Consider the following 15,425-nt stretch of genomic DNA (forward strand, 5'->3'; position numbering starts at 1 on the left):
ACATCACTATTCTGCTTTAACTGTTATTTTGTTAGATTTTTAAAACATTCTTTCTAGATTGTTTAATTAACATAAATTTTCTGTCTGCACTGAGTTTGGTTAATCCTATGTCCTCACATTGCAAATTTGTCAGATCTAACTAATATTATACAAAACTGTTGTGATAAAATAAATTAGGAGGTCAAATTAAATCTTCATGATAACATCACTTATAAATGAAGGATATGAAAGTCTAACAAATGTCTCCAATAATTAGAGAAAACTGCCCATTTACAGTCTTTCCCTTCGTAGACTGGATGACGGTCGTCACAGAGATATTGTTACATTTGAAAGAATAGACTACAGAGAACTCAAAAAAGACTATGATTTCAATGTATCATCCATTGTTTTAGCAAGAAGTCTAAACATTCTTTAGCTGTCTAAATATTTATACTCTGGATGTATTATATAAATGATTAATCCTTCTGCAAGCCTCTTGAAAATGTTATACAATGACATCTAACATATGGAACTGCAGCCGTCCGACTTCATGTACAACATTATTTGCTACTAAATACAGACATGCTTAGCTTAACTCCATTTGGTGGTACTGGCTCATAAACTGGCTCATAAACTGGCACTGGATTTTTTTTCTTTTTGCAAACACTGCCTAGTTAAAATGTGCATGAAGTGTTCATGTCATGCGTTCCATAAAAATAATTCTATTAGTCTTTTTTTGTACCAGGAAAATTAATGCAGACAGGGTTTTAACAGATGTTTGAAATAAACATCCATTACTAATGAAAACTTAGCAGAAGTTAACATTGCTCTTGAGAATTTGTGATAAACGGTTTCCAGGAGCAAATCAAGCCTGGAAAACAGAGACAGAGAGAGAGAGGGAGAGGGAGAGGGAGAGAGGGAAAGATAATGAAATTCAAATGCAGTTTTCTTTTGCAGCCAGTCATTGCACAGAACTGCAGTAGATCTTCTTCAGTATATAGTTGTTTGTCATGCAAGAATAGATAAAGCTTATTACTTGCTAGACAGCTCAGCTTTGGGGATGGGAGTGCAGCTAAAGTTTTATCACACACACACGCACACACACACACACACACACACACACACACACACACACACACACACACACACACACACACACACACACACACACACAGAGCATCCTTCTACCTCAATAATTGAAAACATTACAGTTACAATGTACGGTACTGCAAGTGTTTCTGGCACAATAGAAACAAGCTTTAATATTTTACATTTAAATTTCCTTTAGTAAATACTAATAAAGCTAGACTTTAAATACATTTTGTAAAGAACAATAATTTCATGTAACTTATAGAAGTCATATGCTTGAATGGAATATATTTCCTAAACATTTCACATCAAATCCCCAAGCCATTCTATACACGTGATAAAAGGTAGAATTTGGCAGCAATGTATTAGGTACTTGACATTTATTTTGTATTCTGTACCACAAGAAAAAAAGTAAAAATAAAAAACAAGGATAGCACATTATAGATCTAAACTACCTTTTGCAATTCCACCATCTTTCTCTCTCTCTCTCTCTCTCTCTCTCTCTCTCTCTGTATGTGTGTGTGTGTGAGAGACCAGGTGTCATTGTGTATATATTGAACATCAAAAGCATCACTGTGGGACAGTAGCTGGTTGTCCAAGATCGCTGTACAACAGGTAGTGGGGTTTTCCGTATTCCTAGTTGTAGTGCAATCTCGGTGTTAGTATATATAATTACCAAGGCATGTAGGGCTGCAGGAGATCTTGCCCCATGCAAAACAATATGTTTTAGACTCTGTTTATATTTTTAGTGTTGCGACATTCACTCTTTAGTGTTTGATGTTTAACTTGTTGACATTGTGGGTAAGCAGTAATGTAATATTCAGTCATACATACATATACATGGGTTCCATTTGTTCGGTCGATAGTTGTTTTGGTCTACAGGGGAAGCACAATGTTTTGGGATCGAATGTCTGGTTTATCGAACAGATATTTTGTGATATTTGCGTTTCGTTAAAACAGATGAGTGGGATTTGCAGTAGGTGTGTTAGTGCAAATGCATGTGTGGGTGCATGTGTGTGTGTTTGCAAATGTATGTGGGTTAGGGTTAAAGTAATGGTTAGGTAAAGGGATAGATTAAGTGTGTGTGGTTGTGATTATTTAGTTTTAGCATCAGGGTTAATTTGGGGACAGATTTAGTGTATGTGTATGTGTGTGTGTCTTGGTGTGTGTGTGCGTGTGTGTGTGTGTGTGTGTGTGTGTGTGTGTGTGTGTGTGTGTGTGTGTGTGTGTGTGCACGTGAGTGCAGGAAAGGCTTTTTTTTTAATTTAAGAGGAATGTTAGGGTTAGGGGTGGGGGCAGGGTTAGGAATAGGGTTAGCACAGGTGGAGCACGGTGGTCAAATGCCAGTAAATTTCTTTTCCTTTTTTTTTTTAAACTTTTCCTCTACTTTTTACTTCAAGAAACTTCGTTACTCTTTAAGTATCTCTTCCTGAGATTCCTGCTTCTGCCCTCCCTACTTGATGAACATCTGAAGACCAATGTGTGGACTGCAGGGTATAAGAAGGATGCCTGTTGGTGGGATCTTTGGATCTTTCTAAGCAGTGAACAAGCAGCTTGATATCTGAGGACAGCACAACCTCCCCAGTTGTCTGAATTTAAGTGAAAAAGAGGACACCCAGCAAGGGGAACAAAACTGGTCAGCAGCTGGATGGGCTGGAGAGTAAGAGTATGTAGTGCAACACTGATTACACTGATATCTGCAACTATGGTGAGTGAGACACAACGGTAGCATGTTCTTTGTACTCAGTGTTGCAGTTCTGCTTCTTACAAGGACTTCGAAACCTACAAGTTGTGAGCTGAGTCATCAGAAATAATATTTTGCAGGATGGCAGAAACAAAACCTGATGTAGCCCTGGAGACCTTACCTAGTTTGCAGTGTTTTGTAAAGGTGTGCAATGAGTTTCATTGGGCAGCTTTTGGGATTAAATACTTTCATCTTAATTTATATTTTGACTTTTCATGCTGCCTGTTCCTTCAGCAACTCATTTGAAGTTTTTAGGTTAACAGTTTTGTGTCAAATACCCTATTGTAAAGGTTCCTGCTTCTAGGGTGGCCTTGGTCAGAACTCCTCCGAAGAAAGCACTGGTAGTTGACCCATGTCTGGTGGAGTGGGTTTTAGTATGTCCAGGTAAATCCTTTCCACTGTGTTAGTAACAGAACTTTATGCAGTTTACTATCCATTCAGAGATGGTTTGTTTGGAGACAGGCTTGCCCTCTGCAAAAGCCACCAGTAATCGCTCTGCTGTATTATTATGTCTTATCTAGATACTACCTTAGGCATAAAGGATGGGTTTGTTCTAAGTGTGGAAGACAATGAAAGGTTCTTTACATATGAGGGCTTGTAGCTCACAAACTCTGTTGGCAGATATAAAGATTATAAAGAAGTTGGTCTTCTAGGTGATCATCTTTAGAGAGGCAGTGGCAGCAGGTGTAAAGGGGACAAGGTTAGTTTTTCTAACTCATAATTTAGATCCCAGGCCAGAATGGGTTTCCTTCTGTGTGGCCTCAAGTGAATCACCCCTTTTAGAAATATGGGGATGTGAAAAGATAGTTGCAACACTGTACAGGCAAGCTAATATAGCAGATGTATGTATCTTAATGCTGGAATTGGAAAGTTCTATTCCAAACATAGGAACTGAAAGACCGAGCTGATGCCTGCGTGAGCCAGGCTAGTGTCGTTACTGTTACACCAGGTAGAAAATCTTTCCCATTTTGTCAGGTATGATTTTCTGGTATTGGGTTTTCTAGCTTTACTTAGAATGGAGAGCTCATCCTTGAGAAAGGATGTAATCTTAGGTTTCAAACCAATCCTTCAGATAGTTAACTTAAGGGTGGCTTGGTGAGGGTGGAAGACAGACCCTTTGACTTGGCTGAGAAGAACTATTTCCTATGGTAGTGTGTGGAATCTCCCCTTTGCAAGAGTCTGAAGGAGGGAGAACCAGTGTTGTCTCCGCCAGAAAGAAGCCACTATGATCACGCTTGGTCTGTCTGCCTGATTTTTGTTAGTACCTGGGGGATTGGAGGTAAGGACGGGAACGCATACAGGAGCCAGTTTATCCAGGTGAAGGAAAACGCATGTGTTCTCCTGTTTGTTGCATTCTGGAGCAGAACTTCATTATTTGTTTGTTGTGGAGAGAAGCAAATAGGTCTATTGAGGAGATCCCCCACTGTATGGTGACCATGAATGCATTTTGGGAAATCATGGGCAGAAATTTCTGCAATGTAAACATTTTAACTTTAAAATATTGAGGAACTTGTTTGGCTTGAAGAGGTCCAAAATGGGCTTCCAAATGCCATAATTTCTTGGGAATAGAAATATCCTTGAGTAGAAGCCTTTTCCCTCTTGCTTTGGAGGGAAAGGCTGGATGGATCATTTGTGATGTAGGTCCTTGAAGATAGGTGGTAAGAGGCCTTATTGCTGTTTTGGTGGTTTTGCAATGCCCAAGAAAAGTGCTAGCTCTCCAAATTGAATATTGTACCCTTCTCTTTGAGACTGAGTACCCATTCCGTTGGTCTCTGGTGATGGATTTCTGCTGATTTAGGAAGAGATAGGAAGATGTAAGGGATGATGGGGTAGAACATAGTAACATTTGTTTTCTGTGCTGGGACTGTTCTTTGGAGCGCTATGCCCTTTGTGTTTTTTCTATTTGCCATCTCTTAGACTGTCTTATTCTTTTACCACAGGTAAGGCCACTCCTTGTTTAGGTGGAAAAGCTAAGGTTTTGATGGGTAATTCCTATTGCACCTTGGAGGGAGAGGCAGGTAAAATTCTTTCACATATTTAATATGTTCTTATTTTTTTGTCTGGTTTCTCAAAAATGTGTTCATTTGGAGGAGCAGAAAGGAATTTTTCCAATGGGCATTCAGTAGTTCAGCCTTTACCTTGTCTAACAAAGGCAGGGTCCTGAGCCATGCATGCATGTCTGCAGATAAGAGAACCTATTGCAGCTGCTCTGCAAGAAGCATCTAAGCCATCATAGCCACATTTTGGGTGTCTCTGGAGGCTTGTAGAGGTTCTGATTATATCCTCTATTTCCTTGTATAATGTCCTATCCACAATATACTCTACCTTAGCTAGTTTTTTTGTCTTGAGGAAATTAAAGGTACTTTAGCATAGGGAATTGGCAATTCAAAGTTCTCATTGCCAGGGTGGTGGAGGCATCGTTTTTTTCTCAAATCTGTCTAGTAATTTACTTTCACTGTCACTGGGTAGGGGATGTTTTATTGATCCTTTAGGTATACCTTTTGTGGATTAAGAGGACACAACAGAAGTCTCAGTCTTCATATTTTTGTAGAAGTGTTTGTGAGAGTCAAGCACTCTTAGGATCAGGGTGTAGACCTTATGTCTTCAAAAAAACATCATCTAATACAACATGTACTGGAGGAATAGCCACTGGTCTGGGTGAAGGTAGGATTAGCAACCTGTAGTGGGTTTAGGCCTGGGAAACTGCTTACTTTCCCAGTTGAAAGCCTCCTTCATACTATGCATGGTATCCCTGAATGAAAAAAGATGGAAGCGAGTATGTCATCTGAGTCTGGGTAAGTTTGAGGTGGCGAGTGGCCAGATTATGACAATTCCTTCTTATCTCCTCATGCTTTGAGGTAGAAGAGTCTTCCTATTCCTAAAAAAACTTATTCCCTGCTCCTTTTAGATGGGGGAGCCTTGGAGATAAAAGAATGAGAGGGCTGTCTAGATTTCATGAAGGCCATTAACTTCTGTGATATTTTAAGGAGGTGTTAGGCTTCAGTCTCAGAAGCAGTGGTCAAAAGCAGGGGCAAAACAAACTAAGGAATTTTCTTTGGTTTGGTAGTCTATTTTAAAACGGTAACCAGAGGATGTGGTCATCTGACTACAATTTTGGTTCTAACTTCAGTATTTGGGGAAGACATAGAGTCTACCTCGAGAGCCATGGCAGAGACTTCAGAAGTTGAGGACTGCAGAGTGACCTTAGAACCAACCAATGTGTGAGCTGTGGTGGCATTTGAAACTATGGCATTCTCCTGAGGAGGCATGTCAAAGGTTTTGCGTCTAGTAGTTGCTAGACCAGGGGCCTGCAAAGGTGTCTCATCTAGATCATTGGTCAACTTAAGAACTATAGTTGGATCTTTTTCACTAATACCAGACTTCTTTACCTTTTTTGTCTCTCCATTTTTTAGGAATGACACTAGCGTATGCCAGAGTCTACTGAGGCCCTGCAGTGTATATATCTATAGATCTATACTTATACCTATCTATCCATCTATCTATCTATCTATCTATCTATCTATCTATCTATCTATCTATCTATCTATCTATCTATCCATCCATCCATCCATCCATCTATCTATCTATCTATCTATCTATCTATCTATCTATCTATCTATCTATCTATCTATCTATCTCTCTATATATCTATCTATCTGTCTCTCTTCAGCTATCGATCTATCTTTCTATATTGAATGGAGGACAAAATGTTAAACTGATTGATTGACTCTGCTGCCTGTTTTGCTGTATTGTTTAGATTATACATAGCAGCTCAAAATTAAACAGCATTTTCATAACAGGCAGAGTTTCAGAAAAGTGAATAATCAATACAAAAACAATAGTCATATAATTTTAACTGCTTTCTGACATCCTGCCTACTCTCTTCCTATATGTTTTATCTGTATGTGTCATGGACTTGTTCCCCTTCTGGAAACAGAATAAATTGCAACCAGGTGGAAAACAGAAGATGACCATGAAACTTATTAATTAAAGCCTGTATTGGAAATATGATGTGTTGGATTTCAATTTTATTTTTCTCAGACTTTTGCAGTTTGATGAGCTGCATTTTGAAGATATGATACATACTTATATACACCTACAGATAAAACATATCAAAAGAGAGCATGCTGGAAGTCAGAAAGCAGGTAACATTATATGAAAATACTGTTTTTGTATTGATTATTTATTTATGTTTCTGAAACTGCTGCTTGTTATGAAAATGCTTTTTAATTTTGAGCTGCTACGTATAAGCTAAACAATACAGCAAAACAAGCAGCAGCAACGGGGCAACAGCACATACTGATTTTGTATCCCTGCAGAAATACAGGTGAAAGGAACTTTAGTTTGCCAGGTGGCTCATGGGAATAAAGCACCCGCCATTTTCAGCTGCAGTAAATGATGTTATCATGGATGGCTTCAGACTGCATCACAACATTATGCTGTCCAGGAGTCTCCGGAATCGTGAGCAATGTACAGCACTGTGGGTTGACCTCTTCACAGCAGTCAAACGTGTAGGGCTACAGGACAGAAGCTGTGAGCAAGTCCAACACCAGGTGACAGATATGGTAAATTCTGCATAGCAAAGGGCCTCTGCTGTGGCCAGGGACCATGCTGCTACCGGTGGAGGGCCGGCAGCAGTAGAATCACTCTCATCCACAGAGGACTTCCTGGTGAACCAGGAATCAACCACCAGATCCCAAGCATCCATCACCCCATACATCATGGAGGTGGGTGCCACAGCATCCGCAGCAGAGGAGCATCCAGATAAGTCTCCTGTGTTCATCATTGTAATACTGTATCAGTAACTGTGGCAGCCTCTCATAGCAGTACACGAATGTTGTTTGTAAAGTACACTTCTGCACACATACTCAGAATGTCAACAATATAGGCAGTATCACATTACCTACTGTACATGTTGATATGCACACATATTATCCTGTAACAATGCCACATTTGGTATTGCTGACAATACCACTTCCTCACATTTCCATAGGTATGTCAGGTATGGCCGGAATCCAATTTCTTGTACCCAGTGAGAGTGATACTATTTTTGTATGGATCATATATACCCTAAAAATGTTAAGGGCTGCCATTTTGCTCTAGATGTAACTGATACACTTAGCCAGAGAGCATTACTTGTATATTCATTTTTGAAGGGGTTAACTGACATGCATTGAATTGGTTATTATAGTAGTGTATGTGCAGAAGCTGTAACATATTTGCACTTATTTTTGTAAAGGTTGATGCAGTCTGGTATATAGGGGGCAAAAGTATGCTCAAGATGGAAATGCTGTGTTTTAGGTGAAGGTCTTAGTAGTCTTAATAAACTACTTTTCTCCATGGCTCACCAGTTGCTGGCTTAATTTTTTCTTTTTGCGTTTGTGTTTTGCCGTGCAACTTCCTACGTGCAGGGGAACTTATTTCTGATTAGGTGAAGGTCTATCATATACACTGACATATCGCTTATCTCACAGGTGTATACTGGCAACATTAACCGGATGTAGCTGCAGTGCATGTCGTTTAATTGGCCTGTCTTGTCTGTGTATATTGTAGTCTGCTTATGTGTTGTGCATGGGACCAGAAATAAGATGTGGTATGTGTAATGGAGTTGTGGCACCTCACCTGTATCTGTGTGTGTGTGGATCACCATGCATAATAGTGCAGGTAGTAATGTACTTATTTTGTGACTGTGGGGGTTGGAGTCTGTTCCTCTCACAACCTGATGTCAGTGTCTCATCAGACTCTGTTGATGATGGTGGCCATAGTGAGGCACAGGTGGTGTTGTTGGGGGCTGAATATGTCCCATGGGTTGACAGCCCACTTCCTCTCCCATTATCCCCGCACACAGTCAGTATGCCCAGAAATACCCAGTCCCTTGCAGCCACAGATATCAGACAGTCAGAGTGTGGTGACAACAAACAGGAGAGTGTGGCAACAATGGCATCAGTGAGTGTAGATACTAGCCATAGTCAGAGAGCTGGTGAGGTCCCACACAGGCAAACTGACAGGGGTGCTCAAAGAAGGACTGTAGCCCATCAACCACCTGTCACAGACATCACATCACGAGTCACTTGACACATGTTTTAGTCCATCATGGAGGCACAGGCATGTTCCGAATGCAACACCAGATGGATGCTCAGGATCATGGATGCATAACTGCCTGACATCCGTGACTGCCTCCACCACATTGGTGATGCCATGCATCATTTTACTGATCAGCGACTACTACCACATCTGACCCTGGACATGATGGTGCCAGTGCCACTCCTGGCAAAGCCAGTTCCCATGTTCATGGCCAGAGAGAGTGAACTGTCCATTCTGCCATGTGCAGTCCACAGCTGTCCAACATACCCACATGTTCGGCTAGCACATGGCTTGACTGTGTATGCGCACATTGTCATACATCACTGTCACATGCAGGTTACCAACAGACAGTCATGGCACCTCTCCATGGCCCAGGTGACCAGCACCCCTTCCTGACTCCCACACATGATGTCAACTGCTTGGCACAGCCTAGGCCTCTGGCATACCCATACCACACCCTGTGCATGTGATGATACCTATGCCCCATCCCTGACATCCATACCATAGCTGCAGGGACATGCAAATATGTGTCGGAGGCACAAGGTGAATATAGTACATTACATGACATTGTTTAGTGCAGTTGTCTTTTGCCATGACAGGTGCTGTATGCTGGCATGTGTCATGAGTATACATCAAAGTGTTTGTACCTTTGTTGGATGATGTTAGATTGCCAGTGGTGTTGCAGACTGGCAGGTGTTGCTCAGAACTTTGTATGTCTCTGTTGCAGGGGTCTGAGTGGGTACGCTATGGAAACTTGGTGGCAATACAGCGGCTCAGGATGGCATGGTAGCAAAGCAGAAATATGACATCAGCAAGGTACAGCTCTATATGTGCATGGTTACCTAGGTGCATATGTGTAGAACAGCATGTCAGGGGTAATGGGGCAGACAGCATAATCCTGCATGCATACTCCATGACAAGTCATTTTACCCTTGATATGTTGTCACCTGGGCATTCTGTACCTACAAATGTAGGTGGTGGCAAATAGCATTTATGCCTAGGTAGATGTGGGCTATTTAGGGGCAGCAGCTACTCCCAGAACCTTAAAATCTATAACCATTGCAGACAAATAGGCAAGACAGACACATTACTGCAAGGGGATATATTTACAGAAACACAAACACACAAACACAGTTGCCGTTTTTGTGATTAGAACTCCCTACCTATCTAGTAGTATATGCTATATTATTATGTACTTTTCGCATGTGCCATGGAGCTTATGTGCTTTGATAGTGTTTGTCACTGCTGTTAAGATGGATGACATCAGCAGGCCCTTTAAAGGAGGCCAATAAGGGTGTTGACAGGACCTGAAAATATATAACCATTGCACACAAACACACAGCTGCAAGGCGGTGCAGTTACACACACACACACACACACACACACACACACACACACACACACACACACACACACACACACACACACACACACACTCAGAGAGTTGCCCTTTTTGATATTAGAACCCCTATTTATCTAGTAGAATATACTATATTATTGTCTACTTATCACATGCACCATGTAGCTTTGTGTTTTGAGAGCATCTGCCAGTGCTGATAAGGTGGATGACATCAGTAGCTGTTGACAGGGAGGCCACTGTTGTGGAGGACACCAGTCACGGGGCCATAAAATGATTGATCATTGCACAGACATAGGCCTGATGGCATGTCTGTACTGCTGTATGGGAAATATGTACACACACACACACACACACACACACACACACACACACACACACACACACACACACACACACACACACACACACACACACACACACACACACACACACACACAGACACACTCAAGGTGGCTGATGTGAGATTTGAACCCCTACATATCTATTATTACAGACTACAGCTCACAGTACTAGTTGCATGTGCCACCAGTTACATTTGGAGTACAAGTGGCTGCAGCACTATGCCTTTAAGTAGCTATATACATACATATGTATATATATATATATATATATATATATATATATATATATATATATATATGTGCCACATACTGATAGATAAGGGTAATAATGTCTAAGGAGAATAGGAAGAGACAGATACATATACATAGCTGTCTGTATGCACAGAGATATATTCACATCTCAGTTCTTTAGGCAGATGAGGCATCAGACATGGGCTGAAATTAGCTAAGTGTAGGATCATGCCCAGTGTGACCGTCAGTACTTCCCAGGTGATTCAAGGCCAGACCTACCTGTACTCCAGTACGGAATTTTGTGTACTACAGCCAATTGGCTGCAGCACCTGATTCAACAATCCAGCATCTCCCTGATAGTATGTCCACGGGATTCCCTGGCTGTGAGCTGCACATCATATCTGAGTCATACCTAGGGTGTGTACAGATTGTAATACACTGTACAGGGTTTTGCGTCATATGTCTGGTACATTTTACATAGCATTGTGAATTTCTGGTATATCAATGGCAAATCAATATAGATCGACATTAGGAAGTAATGAGAGATATTTGAGTTACTGACTCCATACACAGCAGGGAACCCATGCTACTGCACAATCTGTTATTCTCTGCACTTTCTACATTTATCTGGCCACTAGTAAATCCTTCTCCTTATATGTGGGCCTTTGTCCCACTTCTGTTCATGGCTTTGTCCATATTTCCAGCTCTAAGTAGTTGTAGGTATGCTGTTACTGGGTGCATGATATAACACCATACACAGGGTTGCAGTCTTCACACCTCTGACTGTACATGTTTAGCAGGATATCCAGCATTCTGCCCCATATGTCTGCACTGCTTCTCAGACAGTTGTGTTTTTTTGGTAATAAACTACTACATGGTGCCGACTGACTCGGTGTAGGTGCTGACACAATTATATGATGGCCTTTACATCCTGCTGCTACTCAGACTTTTTACAACCTGCTCGTTGATAGTATGTCCATAGTGTTTGTCACTGCTGTTAAGATGGATGACATCAGCAGGCCCTTTAAAGGAGGCCAATAAGGGTGTTGACAGGACCTGAAAATATATAACCATTGCACACAAACACACAGCTGCAAGGCGGTGCAGTTACACACACACACACACACACACACACACACACACACACACACACACACACACACACACACACACACTCAGAGAGTTGCCCTTTTTGATATTAGAACCCCTATTTATCTAGTAGAATATACTATATTATTGTCTACTTATCACATGCACCATGTAGCTTTGTGTTTTGAGAGCATCTGCCAGTGCTGATAAGGTGGATGACATCAGTAGCTGTTGACAGGGAGGCCACTGTTGTGGAGGACACCAGTCACGGGCCATAAAATGATTGATCATTGCACAGACATAGGCCTGATGGCATGTCTGTACTGCTGTATGGGAAATATGTACACACACACACACACACACACACACACACACACACACACACACACACACACACACACACACACGCACACACACACACACACACACACACAGACACACTCAAGGTGGCTGATGTGAGATTTGAACCCCTACATATCTATTATTACAGACTACAGCTCACAGTACTAGTTGCATGTGCCACCAGTTACATTTGGAGTACAAGTGGCTGCAGCACTATGCCTTTAAGTAGCTATATACATACATATGTATATATATATATATATATATATATATATATATATATATATATATGTGCCACATACTGATAGATATGGGTAATAATGTCTAAGGAGAATAGGAAGAGACAGATACATATACATAGCTGTCTGTATGCACAGAGATATATTCACATCTCAGTTCTTTAGGCAGATGAGGCATCAGACATGGGCTGAAATTAGCTAAGTGTAGGATCATGCCCAGTGTGACCGTCAGTACTTCCCAGGTGATTCAAGGCCAGACCTACCTGTACTCCAGTACGGAATTTTGTGTACTACAGCCAATTGGCTGCAGCACCTGATTCAACAATCCAGCATCTCCCTGATAGTATGTCCACGGGATTCCCTGGCTGTGAGCTGCACATCATATCTGAGTCATACCTAGGGTGTGTACAGATTGTAATACACTGTACAGGGTTTTGCGTCATATGTCTGGTACATTTTACATAGCATTGTGAATTTCTGGTATATCAATGGCAAATCAATATAGATCGACATTAGGAAGTAATGAGAGATATTTGAGTTACTGACTCCATACACAGCAGGGAACCCATGCTACTGCACAATCTGTTATTCTCTGCACTTTCTACATTTATCTGGCCACTAGTAAATCCTTCTCCTTATATGTGGGCCTTTGTCCCACTTCTGTTCATGGCTTTGTCCATATTTCCAGCTCTAAGTAGTTGTAGGTATGCTGTTACTGGGTGCATGATATAACACCATACACAGGGTTGCAGTCTTCACACCTCTGACTGTACATGTTTAGCAGGATATCCAGCATTCTGCCCCATATGTCTGCACTGCTTCTCAGACAGTTGTGTTTTTTTGGTAATAAACTACTACATGGTGCCGACTGACTCGGTGTAGGTGCTGACACAATTATATGATGGCCTTTACATCCTGCTGCTACTCAGACTTTTTACAACCTGCTCGTACCTTAGTTGAAGGTTGTGTGTCAGAGCTGGCAACTCGGCACGTAAAAATCTACTGCCAATCATTAGCGGACCAGAGTTCCGCTGTGGCGACCCCTAACCGGGAAAAGTTGAAAGACAAAAACAACATTATACTAGCTACCTTCTAGGGTACTCAGAGCATGTGTAATGTCCATAGCTGTGGCCCCCTGTCTTTCCATTGTCTGTGGCTTTGTCTAGCTTTCTTGTAGTAACAAATAGTGACATATTGACAGTCTTCTTACCATAGATGTACCTCACATGTAAAATTGTAGGTGCAGCCAGCTTCGAACCATGAACACCATCAGTCATACTAATGCACTTAGCCAACTAAGCCACATCAGCCACTAGAATGTGATGTTTAATTCCTGACACTATCAACAGCAGACAGACATACACTTTGACCCCTGCATATTGAGGAAATAGAACATGTCGCCAGGTTGTTTGGAACAGCCCTGGGATTGTGTTCTCTGCTTCTATAACCTTGCAAACATACTGTTACTGCAGTTGTATTGGAACATGGCTGTGTTGGGGGTAGGGGACTCTAGCATTGGCAGTCATGCATCTATAGTATGACCCTGCTGTTTGGGATTTGCCTTGCATGCTGCAGTGGGTTTTTCTGCCTTGTGGCCTACTGAATATTATGGGGCAGCCAGTATTGGACAGAGAGTTCTTGTTGTCCCACATAGCTGTTACTTCTCTGCAGGTAGCCCAGTAGCTGTATTCCTTTGGATACATGTAACAGGTCCATACATATGCTACCATAGTCTAGTACCCCATACATTTGTTGTAAATAAGAGTGATTAACCTTGTGAATGCAGCAGTTGAGATAACAATGCTTCAGGATGATTCTGTCTGATGCATGCAGTACACATTGAATGCATGGTAAGGTATAGGCTGTGCAGTGTGGCTGGCATCCTTTTGACTATGTATGTGAGTTGGAGGGAGGTGCCAGTTCCTAGGACCCTAGCTTGTCAGTGCATGTGCTATGCGTTGCATTTTTCCCAAGGTCATGGCATACTGGGTATGCCTACGTCTGTCTACAGGAACAAGATTAGTAAGTTCCTCCTCCAAGTCCCCCTGTGGGTGTGGCTGTGGGGACCTTGGCACTGGTGGGGGACTGTGTGTCCCTTCCCTGTGATGATCCCGCTGCAGCTGTTTCCACAGGATCATATTGTGTAGCATGGCACATACTGTGAACATCTGTGCACATGTGGCTGGAGAGTACTGCAGGGCTCCACCAGATATAGCGAGGCAGTGGAACCGTGACATAAGCAGCCCAAACACATGCTCTATGATGTTCCTAGTTTGTGCATGTGCCTCATTATGGCATTCTTTGGTAGATGTGTGTGCATTTCTGATGGGTGTCATCAGTCACCATTTCAGTGCGTAGTCAGTATCCCCCAGTAGATGGCCATACAGAATGTCCTCCCTGGCAAATCTGGTATAGCTGTGATGCATGCCAGATATGGGAGCTGTGATAACTGCCAGGGCTGCCAGCACACACACTCATGATAATGCCCTGGGCATTGCATGCAACCTGGCAGTTGAGGGAGTGATACTCCTTATGGTTGACATAGACTCTACCCTCCTCACTGGGTGGTGCTTTGATGTGGACATGTATGCAGTCTATGCTACCCAGTACCTCAAGGTAGTGTGCTACATGGTGGAAGAGATGCATACTGCTGGCCCTCTCCTCAGGGGTCTGGGGTAAATAAATGTGCTCACTGCCATGTGTTTGCATGGCAGCCAGGAACTGGTGGAGTACCCTGGATGCAGATGCCTGTGAGACCCCCATCATTTCCTCAGTTGGTCTTTGAAAAGTACGTGTAGTTAGTATTCTAAGGGCTACACATACCTTTGTTTCCACTGGGATGGATTCTCCTCTGTTGGCTCTGGGTCTGAGTTGAGGGTGGCAGAGCTCTATGAGTTCTTGTAGTATGTCCACCCTGTAGTGCTCTA

This window comes from Protopterus annectens, chromosome 11.part0 (assembly GCF_019279795.1).
Source record: "Protopterus annectens isolate FY-2018-M chromosome 11.part0, PAN1.0, whole genome shotgun sequence".
Taxonomy (NCBI): domain Eukaryota; kingdom Metazoa; phylum Chordata; order Ceratodontiformes; family Protopteridae; genus Protopterus; species Protopterus annectens.